Below are 17,540 nucleotides of genomic sequence, written 5' to 3'. Positions count from 1 at the left end.
GTTGAGGCGGGTCGTCGTCGGTCGCGTAGTCCAGAATGGCGGCCGGGACGTGGAGTTGCTCGTCGCCGTGGCATCCTCCTGTGCGTCGACGGTGGCGAAGAAGGAGACGACGCTCTCCTCGCCCTTATCCGCACGAAACGGTACACGGGCTGGTGTTGGGCTGCGAAGTGGTGATGGTGTTGGGCTGCTCTGCGGGCTTTTGTTGGACTGGGGTGGCCCGAGAGGTAAGCCTCCTTTTTTTTCTTAATTTTCTTTTCTGTTTTCTTTTTCTGTTTTGTATTTCTGTTTTGAATTTTCTATTTTGAATTCAGACTTGAATTCAAATTTTATTTGCAGGTTTCTTGTTATGTTTACTGAATTAAGATATAGTGCAATGACTATTGCTCCATTCTTTATTTGAAACAAATATTGTGTATTTGATTATATTTCATACTTGCATGTTTATTCAAAATAGCAAAATATGTATGAGTTCATATTCTCATATTTTTTAACTTCCTTTTTCTGGTGAATTAATTCTGTTAGGATTTATAAGAGTTGATAATTGCAACTCAAAGTATTTCAGAGGTTAGGAGTTGGTTTCTAATTGAGAAGTTGGTTGTTCACATATGATTTTATGTGAGCATTAATGCTATTAGGGTTTTATGATTTCCATTACAATCCCCCTTGTAAGTTAACACTATAATTATCATTGAAAGTATCTAAGGTAGGTATTGTTTCATCATGGTTGATCTTGGTTACAAGGATAAATGATTGATTACTACACATATGGTTCTAATGGTGGAATGTAGCACAAGGTTTTTCTTATGTTCAAGAATTGAAGCATAAGACTTGGTTAATGTGCAATACTAGGGTTCTAATGTTATTTACCTAATGGCATTTGGTTTGGAATCTCAATTATAGCCTGATTTATATTATGATCACCATAGTGATATCTAAACTAGGGTTGAGGTTTAATTCTAGGTTGTAGAGATGAGATGACACCATATTGCATGTGCTAGGGTTTAATCTCCCCTAACCAAGGTAATATGGTTAGTTGCTTCATATCTTATGTGCTTCTCTAATTACTAAAGATTTGAGAATTGGTTTTATCTTCTACCAATTACTTCTATCATCATTTCCAATTTATCATTAAAGTAACTACATTGGTTATAGTTATTTTTATAGTTAATTTTGGTTATATGGATATATGGTTTCTCACCATATAAAGTATAGAGTTTAACTCTAAAGTTTTCTTAGGTTGTTTGATTTCTGAAGTATGGGTATGGTAGGATTCTACTTATGATCACCAAGTGGTTCACAAGTAAAGGTTGGAATATAATTCTATGGTTGATTACTAGTTACCTCCCTATGATTTCATGTGGTGAAGGATGTCTACTTATCCTATTAGGATTCAACTTCTTCTCACATACCTCAAGTGTCTGATCATGGATTAGACATGATCAACTTGCTCTTAATACCTCTACCTCCAGTTCTTAGGGTTTATGATCATCACTCAATTTATAATGATCAAGGTTTGGCTTCCTAAGGGATCTCTCATTAAATGGTTTTCTCACTTCCATGATCAAACATTGTCTTGATCAATTAAGGTATAGCACTTCTATTTTACTTTCTAGGATGGCTATTATAGTGGCCTCTATAGTTTATATCCCGGGAAAATGCCTGAGACATTCTCTTAGAGTTCTCTCACTGAATGATGATTTAATCATCAATATGTATGAGTAGTTCTCTCCCTCAATTCCAAGTATTGCCTCAACTAACTTGAGTGTAACACCATAGCTTAGGCTCTCTTATAAAGGAATGGTTATTCTAGGGTTTATGGTGTACTCATAATATCTCAATAGATAGTAAGGGTTAAGTCTCCACCTAGATGCTTAGTTGGATTAGTTGCTACTTTACTTCATCATTTCATAGATATGATCTTACTCCATTTGGCATTGGCTATCTCACCACTCCCAAATGATATGGTTTAACTCCTAATGCTTTAGTTCAATGGTTGTCACTTATTCTTAAATAAGTAAAGCTATGATTAGTATGAATGGTCTCTCTCATTTGGGAAGGACTTCAATATTAAGCAGAGGTTAGGCTCTATAGTGATTGATGTGATCATCAATGTCTATGTTAAATATAAATGGTTTATCTCTCTAGGAATTGTCTGGGATAATATCCTAGGGTTTCTCTTAGAGATGATGATTTGAATACCTGGATGTATATCCAAGGTTTAGCTCAAAGCTTGTCATTGCTTCTCTAAGGATTAACATAGAACTCTCACCACTCTAGGTTTATATAATAATATGTAATAGAGAAGAATATATATTTCTTAGTTGGAACTCCTTGTCTTGCTTCCAAGATTAGAGTAAAATGAATACCATGAGGTTCATGGTAGGATCATGGATTAGTTTAAGACATGGAAAAGATAAGTGAAGAATGGTTTCTCCATTTTATTGTTACTTGGTTTGCAATTGAATTGGTGTTCCCATGTTGTGGCTAGGAATATCATGTTGTGATATTTAATAAGATCAGGTAGTTGATCATTGAGTAAAGTGTTGTTGTGTTGATTATTAGTTCCATTTGATCTAACCCCTTAGATCAAATTATCTATACCCAAAACAAAGTTTTAACTAAGTCACATTGAGGTTTATAGCGCTTGACTTGATGAGCTACTTCAATTCCACCAAGGTCAAGTGAAACTTCAGTTACTGTGACTGTTTTACTTTAAAGCGCGAAAATTCCCCAGATTTTCTATGCATGAATGCAATGCACACATCTATTTCCTCTAATTTTGTAACCCCATTACCTGGGATATTACAGTCTCTACCCCTTAAACAAAACTTCGTCCTCGAAGTTTGATATCTCTCACGTTTCGGAGTGTGGATCTGACTTGTGCAGACTACATCCTTTCCCAAACTCTTTGGTGATCTCCCTGGATATAATGGAATATATCCATATCTAGATTCTTCCTGGAATCCATTTGGGTTTGCCTTTGAGCATTAGTTTCTTACTCCAGTTCTATGATTTTACTCTGGAATCTAATAATACCTGTCTCTGAGCCATGGCTTCTAACTTTAATTATTTGATTTATTTCAACTCTATAAGCTTGTTTCCTCTCTCATTGTATATTCAATGATTGGGACTTCTTCTTGTCCTGACAGTCTAAATTAAGGACTAATTGGATAACATTCTCCTATTTGATAAAACAGGTCTTTGTTTTTCCCTTACTACCAAAACTGCAATAATGGTACTTGGTAAGGTACTTACTATGGAGTTGATCATGGTGGTTTATTCCTCTAAGAATGGATTAGACTCATTTAGTCCATCCAATCATGGTTTATAGTTGATACCTATAACTATTTTGTGTTCTTTAGGTTCCATGAAAGGAATCATTCTACTAGACTTTAGTTTCGGTATGTCATCTACTTCAGTCTTTGGCCTCCTTGAGTAGTATTTGGTCTATGGTCTTTTCTTCATCCAACTTCTTTATGCTTGACTTTCTTGAGCTTTCGTACTTCTGAGTAAATACTACTCACTTTCTCAAGTTAAAGTTCACTTCTTACTTCCTCGAGGTATAGACCTCGGCTTCTGATCTGACATCCTTCTGAAAGTAGTGTTCAATAATCTTATGAAAATAAGATTGAACTTCCTCTCAGTTCAGACATTCTGCTTCTATCAAGCTTAAAGTATTGAGTTATTGTATACCCAACTCAATCTTTACTCTACCCCTTAGAGTTTTCTTATGGTCTTTAACTCCTTTTTCTTCCAACCATAGAACTTATGGTTAGAATATTGGTCTAGGTGTAGCTTATGGTTTGTACTTATTCTAAGGTCTCGCGAAGAATGTTTGTGGTGTATCCACTCAATTGTGGACATCCAATGTGAATCCTTCGACTAAATGATTATAGATCTAGCTATTTGGCTGACAAGATTTTTATTTGTTCACAAACTTTTGTTACAAATAATTAAATCATGGACTATTTGTAATACCATCTGATACCAGCTGTAGTTATTATACCAACTGTGGCTATTTGATATCTAAAAAAAAATGGATTCTATTATAGGTTCTGGTCAACTGGACGAGACATCTTCTACTTTATCTCGCAGTATTGATACTATACCAATTGTGGTCTTCTGATATCAACTATGCTCTTCTTATATCTACTATAGTTTCGTATATCATCTTCCTTCATTCAGGGTTTATTTTGCAAGAAAATCACTAGCTGACACTATGAATATAGTATCCGAAGTGATTTCCCATGCATTCCCTCTTCCATATGGACTATGGATCTGCTTCTACTTCTCCGTAATCATCATATTTCTCACCTTCATGCTTCTCCGTACTAAAGTACTCCTCTCATGAGGTTAAGCATGATTATATATGAGTACTTGCTTCAAAATTATTGTGCTTACTTCCCACAACTTTGCTTCATAATTCTGAAGAACCTTCATCTTGTCTTTATGATCTTCAGAGTTCGTCACTTCCTCACACGTTTACCATTACCCTCTAGATCTATAGCACCAAGTAAAGACTTGATATTGCAACATGCATTTGCATATCAACATCAAACTTCATGTATGGATCTAGTCAAACAATGAAAATCCAATAAAATTCAAGAAGATTCAGCTTTGTGCATATAATACACACCATCATAAGCCTGAATATATTAATTGAGTAAGACATCTCTAAACATCAGGCTCTGATGTGTAGTATATAACACCACATAAGATAGGTTTATATCGTGATACTTAGCACGAATATAGGGGACTCTACTATTTGTCTCAACCTTTACCTTAAGTGCACATTTGCAATGAGATAAACTTGAAACAAAGTGGTCTAGGATAGTTAAGGTTAACCTAATTTTCTTTGGAACTTCTAACTTAGCTTCCATTTTATTGAGGACTACTTCACATGCTATCTCCAGCTTCTAGTATAGCTCCTCTAAACTCCTAACTATTAGAGCTTAGCTCCTATATTTCCAAGTGTTTCTATCCTAAGACTATGGTTATGATGTGCTTGGCACACTTCCCATAGTTTTGGAACACAAATCTTGCTCTATTGTTTCGCGTCTAACTTCTTATCAAACTCCTCCTAAGTATTTATGATGTTCTAGTCCATCATATAACGATTCTCAGGGGAATCATATATGATTTCTGTCTCTACCATGTAAGTAGACATATATTATTCCTGTCTCTTTCTTACCTCCCATGATTGACGCATCATGGTCTATACTATCTAATATAACCCATAGTTATTAATTACTATCATTTGTTTCAAATGTTTAAATAATTTTACTTACTCATTACTTATCTGGGTCTACATCTTCTATTAGGATATCTTCATTATCTTCATCACTTGATATCGTTCCTATTACAGGTCTGAATAGCTTTTATTTATTAATGACAGGTGTTGGTACACATCTTCCAATAGGATATCTTCCTTATGGTTCTATCCTCTCTTTGGACTACCATGTATTGTATACCAATTGTGATCTACTCATCTATTGTTTTAAGGACTTATTAATGTACTACATGTTTAGGATTATCTAACTAACTTTATTTTATCTTAATAAGCTAGATAAGAAATGTTGACTCAAGTGTGTCAGGATTATTCTCAATTGAATATCCATCTCAAGTCATAAAAAGTATTTGGTTTAACTAAGACAACTCCCTATAGACACTACCAATCCTATAGGTCTCATTTAAAGGGTTTTAATCCTAGGTCAAAGCATTTGCTCTGATACCAACTATGGTGACCCGGCATACCACTGCATGGTGTAGTATGCAAGTCTGATATAACACCAATGAAACACCGTTCCACTAGTATTATATCGCTCAGAGTGGTACAACAGAAACATATGCGGGTCCAAGGCATGTCTATAGAATTACAACATTGACTCTGTTACATAAGATCATCACAGCCTCCTATTTTACAATGAGGTAAATCTGCAAATAAACTCCAGAAGAACGACTCGTAGTCTAATCCTATCACGAACTCTATTTGTAGAGTATTTGACTAGCTATAGAGGCTAAGAATAGATTCTAGCTAAGTAGGAGCTAGGTTTAGGAAGCTAGTTCCCTTCTAGGGCTAAACTAGGTTTTCTCCTTGTTGGATGTGGTATCTGACTCCTCTGACAGGGTCCTGCCTGTTGAAGTAGTTGTTGACTCCTCAGCCTTTTAGTTGCACCGTAGATCCTCCTTTGATGCCTCCATATCTAAGCAGGGGATTTAAGAGTGGGATGAGTACAAGCGTACTCAACAAGTTCATTATAGGAAAGAGGTGTTTAATGCACTAGCTACAGCATTAGACCAGAAAGTCTAATACCAATGCAGGTTTTCATAATCATTTCTTCAAGAGGTTGCTTTTATTCAGAAGAACTATGTCCGTCAGCCTTCACCGGTTTACTAGAACTTCATGGAGCTCCTTTCCGGCCGCGTTCGCAGTTCCATATCCCGGAACAGGGAGTGACAGGTCACGATTCTTTACACTCTGCAGAGGTGTGTTGCTTTACCCATAAGAGATCTTAACCTTGGTGCCAACCGGGCATATTCCCCGTCCACACTTCCTATGGTGTGAGGCCCGGTATAAGGTCTAGCCAATCATGTTCCTCCGCTACCTCGCACACCCACCCTTTGTTGCATACCCCGACCCTGGGTCCTCGTCGGTCCTCTTATACCAATTAAGGATGGACCCCGACCACGACAACAGTTTGGGACTCGTTAACCAAACTCCTTCGCCGGTAGCTGCAACCCATCATAGACCACTTACCGTGGGGAATTAGAATGGGATCCCCACCCCACCGCTTGCCCAACCTGGGTCAAGTGTCTACGGTAAGCGCATCCGTTGATGTACGAGAGGTGGAAACACTTTTGACTACTCCGTCCCACTCCAGATCTTATGGTTAACACGGATATTACGGCACAAGAATCACTGGCGACATTTGTTGTTTAATCCTAGATGGATATAAACCCGTGCAATGGAACCTCCACCATATCCACACAATCCATGGTTCCATTGCCCACCACTTAGTCATATTCATAGTTATGAAAGTAGTGGTTTTGGTTTTTTATGCAATAGTGATAAACATAGTACTTTGCAAGTAATTTGATAGAAATACTCAAATGGCATGAGCAAGTGATGAACTTGCCTTTCTTGACTGCAAGATTATGCAGGCAAGGTCTTCGATACGCGATAACTCCAAATTCTGAAATAGTATCATCGTCCTGGGACGATGTTTAAAAGATTGGCAAGGATGCAATAATGCATAAGTATGAGATGCAATCGCTCTAAGCGTGACCTAACCCCGATGATTTAGGATCAGTGAGTTGTAATGATTGGTTCAGGGTGTGTTGCACTTTTAGAGTGATTCACAAACAAGGTTCTTATTCAGGTGTGATTACTTGGTATCATAAACGGGTGTTGCAATATAGCATAACAATAGCATTAATAACACACAACAATAAGATTTGGTGTAATCCTAACATGTAATAAATAGTGGTTGGTTTTAGCACTATATGTCATGGTTAATGATTGATTATTATATACTTCAAAAGAATAACTTTTGAAGAACATGTTCTTGAATAAAGAACAAGTATGATAATTAGATTGGTGGGGTTCTATGGTTGACTATGGTTTCATCTAGTTTCTGGAGTAAGTATTAGATGGATCACAACAGAGTTGGATTCATCAATAGTAGGTGGAGTTATGTCTAGGCATCCTAAGAAATTAATTACACATGGATGCTATCAAGGTTGATGCTACCTTACTGGTGTTAGATGGCTATTGTCTATAGGTCTTATTGGGCAGGATTGATGATGATTCCTTATTTTCTTCAAAAGAATAACTTTTGAAGAACATACCTCTTAAATAATAAGAAGTATTACAATTAAGGTTGAGGTTGTCTTGTATTAACCATTGGATCTCTAAGTAGAGAATGGTTGGTTCCAAAATAAGATGGTTCATAAGTATCTCACACTAGTGGAGTTTAGTGGAGTATGGTAGGTAATGCAAGACATTAGGTATGATTGCTATTTAGTATTCATCACAATAATGTGATGTTAAGCATGGATAATTAAGGATGGTGGTTTTGGAAATAGGATCTAGGGTTTACCCTTGGTTAATTCTACTTTGATTATCTAGGTTGGATAAGTACTAGATTTGATTAAGGTGAACACATGGAATGCTAAGCTACTAGTGATAGAGTTCTACATTTGATGTGGTTATAGCAAATATTTAGTTGCTACTATGGTTATATGACTATTATTGAAGTAATATGATCACATGTGAACTTGGGTTTAGGTTTGGAAGCTATTTAGGGTTCACAAGTAATAATGGAACTAGGGTTCCTAATGATATTAGGGTTTTAGGAATCACATGAAATGATGAGGTTATAACTTTATTTATAATGGATCTAGGGTTGTCCTAATTATCCTATACTTCTTGGATTAATAACTTCATTATTAAAGTTGAAGTTATTACTAACTTTGGAATAAAAATAATATTGAATTTGGCATTTTATTATTTTTAAATAATTTATAATTAAGGTAATTATTAATTAGGGTTTAAATTTCCACTAATAAAGATTTAACAAAATAACAAATAAAGAAAAATAGCTTTAATGTTTTCTTTATTTTTTTCTACTGGTTTTTATTTGTTTTAGAAGGTTTTACTATTTATTGAATTTTAATTCAATTTAGAATTAAAGAAAAGGCTTATTTAATAAGTATTAAATAATGAATTTCTAGTTAAAAATATAAATTTCATTTTATATTTTTATTGGATAGATTTTTCTTTTATAAGAATTTTGATATCTTATTTGCATTTTTCTGAGCTTTTATGAATTTTCTACATTTATTTGAAGTTGCAGTAATTAATGGATTTGAAATTAAAATCTAGAATGACTAAAGTTACTCGGTTGGTTTACCCACACAGTCACTGACTGGTGGGGCTAGACCACGTCATCAGCCACGGTGGCACGACGTGGCAACCAAGGCTCTCACCGGCGGCAGTGGCGGTGAGCGTCGGCGTTGGGCTAGTCCCGCGGATGCGCGCGTGGGTTGGCTCGACCCAGGGCGACGCGCTGAGCCATAAAGTGGCGGCGCCCCCTCGGAACGGTCGTCGGAGTAGCTCCGGCGAGCTCTTACTGCGGCGGTGCACGGCGGTGAGCGATGAGGGCGCGCTACGGTGGATGCTAGAGTAAATTAAGGGGCTCCGGAGAAGCATAAGCTCACCGCGATGCTCACTGATGGCTCGACGGCGCCGATTGTCGACGGTGGCGGCGCCATTGCTCGAATTTCTGTGAGATACCGTCGGAAGGGAACGTCGGCTCTACGGCTGCGGGAGCTTCTGGAGGCGATTCCCCCGCACGGTGGGCTTGTCGAGCACGGCGGTTCCAACGGTGGTCACGGCGAGACCAGGGAAGGTCCCCACCGGCGGCGATAGTCGGAGTCCGGTGTGCTAGGGTTTGATGAATTGGGGAAAATCGAGGAACAGGAGCGAGGGAGGCTACGGCCGAATATTTATAGGGTTGAGGCGGGTCGTCGTCGGTCGCGTAGTCCAGAATGGCGGCCGGGACGTGGAGTTGCTCGTCGCCGTGGCATCCTCCTGTGCGTCGACGGTGGCGAAGAAGGAGACGACGCTCTCCTCGCCCTTATCCGCACGAAACGGTACACGGGCTGGTGTTGGGCTGCGAAGTGGTGATGGTGTTGGGCTGCTCTGCGGGCTTTTGTTGGACTGGGGTGGCCCGAGAGGTAAGCCTCCTTTTTTTTCTTAATTTTCTTTTCTGTTTTCTTTTTCTGTTTTGTATTTCTGTTTTGAATTTTCTATTTTGAATTCAGACTTGAATTCAAATTTTATTTGCAGGTTTCTTGTTATGTTTACTGAATTAAGATATAGTGCAATGACTATTGCTCCATTCTTTATTTGAAACAAATATTGTGTATTTGATTATATTTCATACTTGCATGTTTATTCAAAATAGCAAAATATGTATGAGTTCATATTCTCATATTTTTTAACTTCCTTTTTAAGTGAATTAATTCTGTTAGGATTTATAAGAGTTGATAATTGCAACTCAAAGTATTTCAGAGGTTAGGAGTTGGTTTCTAATTGAGAATTTGGTTGTTCACATATGATTTTATGTGAGCATTAATGCTATTAGGGTTTTATGATTTCCATTACAATCCCCCTTGTAAGTTAACACTATAATTATCATTGAAAGTATCTAAGGTAGGTATTGTTTCATCATGGTTGATCTTGGTTACAAGGATAAATGATTGATTACTACACATATGGTTCTAATGGTGGAATGTAGCACAAGGTTTTTCTTATGTTCAAGAATTGAAGCATAAGACTTGGTTAATGTGCAATACTAGGGTTCTAATGTTATTTACCTAATGGCATTTGGTTTGGAATCTCAATTATAGCCTGATTTATATTATGATCACCATAGTGATATCTAAACTAGGGTTGAGGTTTAATTCTAGGTTGTAGAGATGAGATGACACCATATTGCATGTGCTAGGGTTTAATCTCCCCTAACCAAGGTAATATGGTTAGTTGCTTCATATCTTATGTGCTTCTCTAATTACTAAAGATTTGAGAATTGGTTTTATCTTCTACCAATTACTTCTATCATCATTTCCAATTTATCATTAAAGTAACTACATTGGTTATAGTTATTTTTATAGTTAATTTTGGTTATATGGATATATGGTTTCTCACCATATAAAGTATAGAGTTTAACTCTAAAGTTTTCTTAGGTTGTTTGATTTCTGAAGTATGGGTATGGTAGGATTCTACTTATGATCACCAAGTGGTTCACAAGTAAAGGTTGGAATATAATTCTATGGTTGATTACTAGTTACCTCCCTATGATTTCATGTGGTGAAGGATGTCTACTTATCCTATTAGGATTCAACTTCTTCTCACATACCTCAAGTGTCTGATCATGGATTAGACATGATCAACTTGCTCTTAATACCTCTACCTCCAGTTCTTAGGGTTTATGATCATCACTCAATTTATAATGATCAAGGTTTGGCGTCCTAAGGGATCTCTCATTAAATGGTTTTCTCACTTCCATGATCAAACATTGTCTTGATCAATTAAGGTATAGCACTTCTATTTTACTTTCTAGGATGGCTATTATAGTGGCCTCTATAGTTTATATCCCGGGAAAATGCCTGAGACATTCTCTTAGAGTTCTCTCACTGAATGATGATTTAATCATCAATATGTATGAGTAGTTCTCTCCCTCAATTCCAAGTATTGCCTCAACTAACTTGAGTGTAACACCATAGCTTAGGCTCTCTTATAAAGGAATGGTTATTCTAGGGTTTATGGTGTACTCATAATATCTCAATAGATAGTAAGGGTTAAGTCTCCACCTAGATGCTTAGTTGGATTAGTTGCTACTTTACTTCATCATTTCATAGATATGATCTTACTCCATTTGGCATTGGCTATCTCACCACTCCCAAATGATATGGTTTAACTCCTAATGCTTTAGTTCAATGGTTGTCACTTATTCTTAAATAAGTAAAGCTATGATTAGTATGAATGGTCTCTCTCATTTGGGAAGGACTTCAATATTAAGCTGAGGTTAGGCTCTATAGTGATTGATGTGATCATCAATGTCTATGTTAAATATAAATGGTTTATCTCTCTAGGAATTGTCTGGGATAATATCCTAGGGTTTCTCTTAGAGATGATGATTTGAATACCTGGATGTATATCCAAGGTTTAGCTCAAAGCTTGTCATTGCTTCTCTAAGGATTAACATAGAACTCTCACCACTCTAGGTTTATATAATAATATGTAATAGAGAAGAATATATATTTCTTAGTTGGAACTCCTTGTCTTGCTTCCAAGATTAGAGTAAAATGAATACCATGAGGTTCATGGTAGGATCATGGATTAGTTTAAGACATGGAAAAGATAAGTGAAGAATGGTTTCTCCATTTTATTGTTACTTGGTTTGCAATTGAATTGGTGTTCCCATGTTGTGGCTAGGAATATCATGTTGTGATATTTAATAAGATCAGGTAGTTGATCATTGAGTAAAGTGTTGTTGTGTTGATTATTAGTTCCATTTGATCTAACCCCTTAGATCAAATTATCTATACCCAAAACAAAGTTTTAACTAAGTCACATTGAGGTTTATAGCGCTTGACTTGATGAGCTACTTCAATTCCACCAAGGTCAAGTGAAACTTCGATTCTTTGTATTTGTTTTACTTTAAAGCGCGAAAATTCCCCAGATTTTCTATGCATGAATGCAATGCACACATCTGTTTCCTCTAATTTTGTAACCCCATTACCTGGGATATTACATATAGTGAGATTTAATTGGGCATTACGACAAAGTACATAGACCGTCATCCAACTGCATCTATGCCTAAAAAGTCCACCTTCAGGTTATCATCCGAACCCCCTCCTGTATTAAGTTGCTAACAACAGACAATTGCATTAAGTATTGCGCGTAATGTAATCAGTGACTACATCCTTGAACATAGCACCAATGTTTTATCCCTAGTGGCAACAGCACATCCGTAACCTTAGTGCTTCTTGTCACTCCTCCAGATTCACAGAGACATGAACCCACTATCGAGCATAAATACTCCCTCTTGGAGTTACTAGCATCAACTTGGCCAGAGCATCTACTAATAACGGAGAGCATGCAAGATCATAAACAACACATAGACATAACTTTGATAATCAACATAACAAGTATTCTCTATTCATCGGATCCCAACAAATGCAACATATAGAATTACAGATAGATGATCTTGATCATGTTAGGCAGCTCACAAGATCCGACAATGAAGCACAATGGGGAGAAGACAACCATCTAGCTACTGCTATGGACCCATAGTCCAGGGGTAGACTACTCACACATCACTCCGGAGGCGACCATGGCGGCGTAGAGTCCTCCGGGAGATGAATCCCCTCTCCGGCAGGGTGCCGGAGGCGATCTCCTGGATCCCCCGAGATGGGATCGGCGGCGGCGTCTCTGGAAGGTTTTCCGTATCGTGGCTCTCGATGCGGGGGTTTCGTCACGGTGACTTTTTATAGGCGGAAGGGCAGGTCAAGAGGCGGCACGGGGCCCCACACTACAGGCCGGCGCGGCCAAGGGGGGGGCCAGCGCCGCCTATGGTGTGGCCCTCCGTGGCCCCTCTTCGTCTCTCCTTCGGACTTACGGAAGCTTCGTGAGAAAATAGGCCCCCAGGCTTTGATTTCGTCCAATTCCGAGAATATTTCCTTACTAGGATTTCTGAAACCAAAAAGCAATGACTTGACAAGCGGCACTTCGGCATCTTGTTAATAGGTTAGTTCCAGAAAATGCACGAATATGACATAAAGTGTGCATAAAACATGTAGATAACATCAATAATGTGGCATGGAACATAAGAAATTATCGATACGTCGGAGACGTATCAAACAACAAAGGAAAGCTCGGTAAATTTGAAACTAGAACCATAGAGGGTATATTTGTTGGATATGCGGAGAACTCTCACGCCTATAGATACTACAACCGGTCCTCCGGGACTATTGAAGTATCTTGTGACGTGGTGTTCTTGGAGGATAATGGCTCCCAAGTGGAGCAAGTTGTTCCATGTGTTGCAGGTAATGATGATGATCCATCTAGTGCCATCAAGCATATGGGCATTGGACACATCCGGCCCATGGAAGTTCATAATGATGATCAAGATGATGGAGTAGATGTCTCAAGCACGCCACAAGTGGAGCCTAGCTCAACTCAAGCCGAACCATCAAGTGCAACTCAAGAACCATCCTCTACTCAAGATGAGTCTCAATCCGAAGAACAAGAAGAAGATCCTCATTCCATGGAGCAAGATCATGATGACGATCAAGAAACATCCTCAACTCATGATAAAGCTCAAGTGGTCCCTCATGATCAAGTACTAGCAAGAGATGAATTCATTGATCATGAAGGAACCGTTCGGAAGATCAAGGCCGCTACAAGGGCAAGTGACATGAAAGTGGATCAAGTCCTTGGTAGCATCTCAAGAGGAGTGGTAACTCGTAGACACGATGCATTACTTATCACTTATTGTCAACATCATGCTTTTGTGTCTAGTTTTGAACCACTTAAGGTACATGAAGCCTTGGTCGATCCGGATTGGGTAATTGCCATGCAAGAAGAATTGGAGTGTTTCACTCGTAATGAAGTATGGTCTCTAGTTGAGAGACCCAAGGATCATCACATCAATGTCATTGGGACCAAATGGGTATTCAAGAACAAGCAAGATGAGAATGGCATTGTTATACGAAACAAAGCAAGGTTAGTGGCGCAAGGGTTTGCCCAAATAGAAGGTATGTATTTTGAGGATACCTTTGCGCCGGTAGCCCGTCTTGAAGCTATTCGTCTTTTGCTTGCATTTGCATCTTTCCACAATTTCAAATTATATCAAATGGATGTGAAAAGTGCATTTTTGAATGGTCCCCTAAAAGAAACCGCATATGTGGCTCAACCCCCGGGTTTCGAAGACCCATGCCGACCCAACCACGTGTATTTACTCCATAAGGCACTCTACGGTCTCAAGCAAGCTCCACGTGCTTGGTATGAGTTCCTTAGGGATTTCTTACTACATGATGGGTTTTGCATGGGTACGGTCGATTCCACCCTTTTCACCAAGCGGGTTAAAGGGGGTGGCCTCTTTATATGTCAAATATATGTTGATGATATTATTTTTGGTGGAACTAACCCCAATCATAACAAAGCTTTTGAGCTATTGATGACTAGGAAATTTGAGATGTCCATGATGGGAGAGTTGAAGTTCTTTCTAGGCTTCCAAGTGAGGCAACTTGCAAAAGGCACCTTCATCTCTCAAGAAAAGTATGTGAAGGACATGCTCAAGAAATTCAACATGACCAATGCAAGTCCAATGAAGACACCCATGCCGTAAAGGGGCAACTTGGTTCATGTGACGGTGAGAAGGATGTGGACATAAAGGTATACCGCTCCATGATAGGATCCTTGCTCTACCTTTGTGCCTCTAGGCCGGATATCATGCTAAGTGTAGGGATGTGTGCTCGTTTTCAATCCACTCCCAAGGAGAGCCATTTAGTGGCGGTCAAACGGATACAAAGATACCTTGTTCTCACTCCTACTCTCGGGCTATGGTATCCAAAGGGGTCAACCTTTGAACTCATTGGCTATTCGGATTCCGATTGGGCCGGTGATAAGGTTGATCGGAAGTCTACCTCCGGGGCTTGCCAATTTATTGGCCGGTCATTGGTGAGTTTGTCATCCAAGAAACAAAACTCCACCGCCCTATCCACCGCCGAAGCCGAATACATATCCGCGGCATCTTGTTGCACTCAATTGTTATGGATGAAGCAAACCTTGAAAGACTATGGTGTGTCTCTTGGTACGGTGCCTCTTCTTTGTGACAATGAAAGTGCAATAAAGATCGCCAACAACCCGGTTCAACATTGTCGCACCAAACATATTGACATTCGCCATCACTTCCTACGTGATCATGTTGCCAATAAGGATATTGATCTCACTCATGTGGGAACAACCTACCAATTGGCGGATATTTTCACTAAGCCTTTGGATGAAGCCCGCTTTGTTAACTTGAGAGGAGAACTTGGTATTCTTGATCCTAAAAACTTGGATTGATTAACTTCTTGCACTATATTCTTGCATTTATCTTGCTATCTAGCTTAGAGGCATAGCACATATGGGGATAGTCATCTTACCATGTCTTGGTATGATGCATACCTATGTGTGCAACATAAATAGACCCAATGTCATTATATGGACCCAAGCATGTCTCTTCGCGGTCACATGACATTTGCGCTTTCACATAGGAGGAGTACTCCCCCGCCCCTCATTGAGCCTTCATTACAAATTGATTTGACTATATAAGGCCCAATGATCTTAGTGCGAGCATCATTTCCAAAATAACTTATGATTCTTGATATACACTTCAAATCATGCCCATTGTTGCTATTCACATTTTGTTTGGATTTTCTCTCCAATGGGTATGCCTAGAGAACTTTGTGTTTCCAACCCCATGTCTATGCTCATCTCATCATCATCTATCTATCTATATGTACATGTCATCATTTGAGCACTCACACACATTTACACACAGCATAGGGGCAAAAACGAGGCAAAATTAGACAATTCTAGGCTGGCCGGTCCCTGGCCCGGTCGGACCGGGTCCCTGACCGGATGGTCCGGTGGACCGGGCGGTAACCGGGGTGCAGGCCGGGTCAGCGATCACCAGTCTGACCGGATACCTGACCGGTCGTGCAGCCTACTATATATTGGGAAGAGATACCCCTTGGGGTCATCTTCCCCATTGTTCCCCAATCCCCAACCTCCATGGCCGGCGCCCTCAACACCTCCACCAAGATCTAGGCACTTCCCACCACAAGAACTTCCCCAAACTTCACCACACCATAGATCGGGGCCATTGGAACATCTCCACCGAAGGATTTGGTCCCTCTCCAACTAGCTTGGGAATTTTTGGAGTTCTTGGTTTTCAAGCCCTACCTTGTGTTCTTCTTGTTCCCTTGATCAAGGAGGACAATGTCTTCGGGTAATGTACTCTCCTTCCCTCCCTAAGTTCTAGTCCTCCTCACACATTGCAAGTTCTTGCCAAAATTTGAGGAAATCTTAGGGCTAGGTTTAGGGTTTGTAAGTCCTCATGCCTTTAGAGTGTCTCTCAACACAAAGCACATTCTCCACTCTATTGCTATAGCATGTACTCAAGTTTTTCGAGTTTTTGCATGAATTTGTGGTAGAAATCTGGGCACAACATCACAAATCGATAGACCCGGTCACCAGCCCGGTCGACCGGCCGCTCAACCGGCCGGCCCGGCGTGTGGCCCGGTCAACCGGTCGCAAACCGGATCGTCCGGTCTGCTGCCCGGTTTGACCGGCCTGTGCGCCGGGTTGCCCAGTTTTCGCACAATCTCATCACTACACTTGGATATATGCTATGCTTTTTGGATTCCCTCTTATTGATGACATGTACACTTACCCCACTGCTATCCTTGCTATATTTTCTCATTCACAGGAAGTTGGAGTGGTGAGCCACCACGTGGCAATGTTGCCAAGCGAGGTAGGACGGCTGATCCTCCCCGCCGTTCTAGTAGCCGTGCACCCCCTCAAGCTCATCAAGGTACTGACACTGGCAGCTCAGCTCGGGGTAGAACCAAGTCTGTTGCTACCAAGCACAAGGATAAGAATGTTGTCCAAGAGGATGATGAGGTAGTACCAACCATCAATGTTGGGGCTGCAAACCGTCTTGAGTGGCAGGAATGGAGGACAGTGAATCCGTATCGCTTTGAGAAGCCAACTTACACTCGTGCGGACAAGGCATTCTGGACCAACACACAAGCAGCCCTCTGGGAGGGTTTCTATGATTCTCATGAGTATATGAAGCATGGTAACATTGTATCACCCAAGGCCATCAATCCTGACGAACTTGCCTTGCATGAAGCCACAAAGTATCGTTTTGTGGTTCAAACCTTGAGGGGTCTAGGATTGTATGACCTTGTGTGCCTCAAGC

The sequence above is a fragment of the Lolium perenne genome, chromosome 6 (genome assembly GCF_019359855.2).
Source record: "Lolium perenne isolate Kyuss_39 chromosome 6, Kyuss_2.0, whole genome shotgun sequence".
Lineage (NCBI taxonomy): Eukaryota > Viridiplantae > Streptophyta > Magnoliopsida > Poales > Poaceae > Lolium > Lolium perenne.
The sequence above is the reverse complement of the archived record's forward strand: the minus strand, read 5'-3'. Positions refer to the sequence as shown.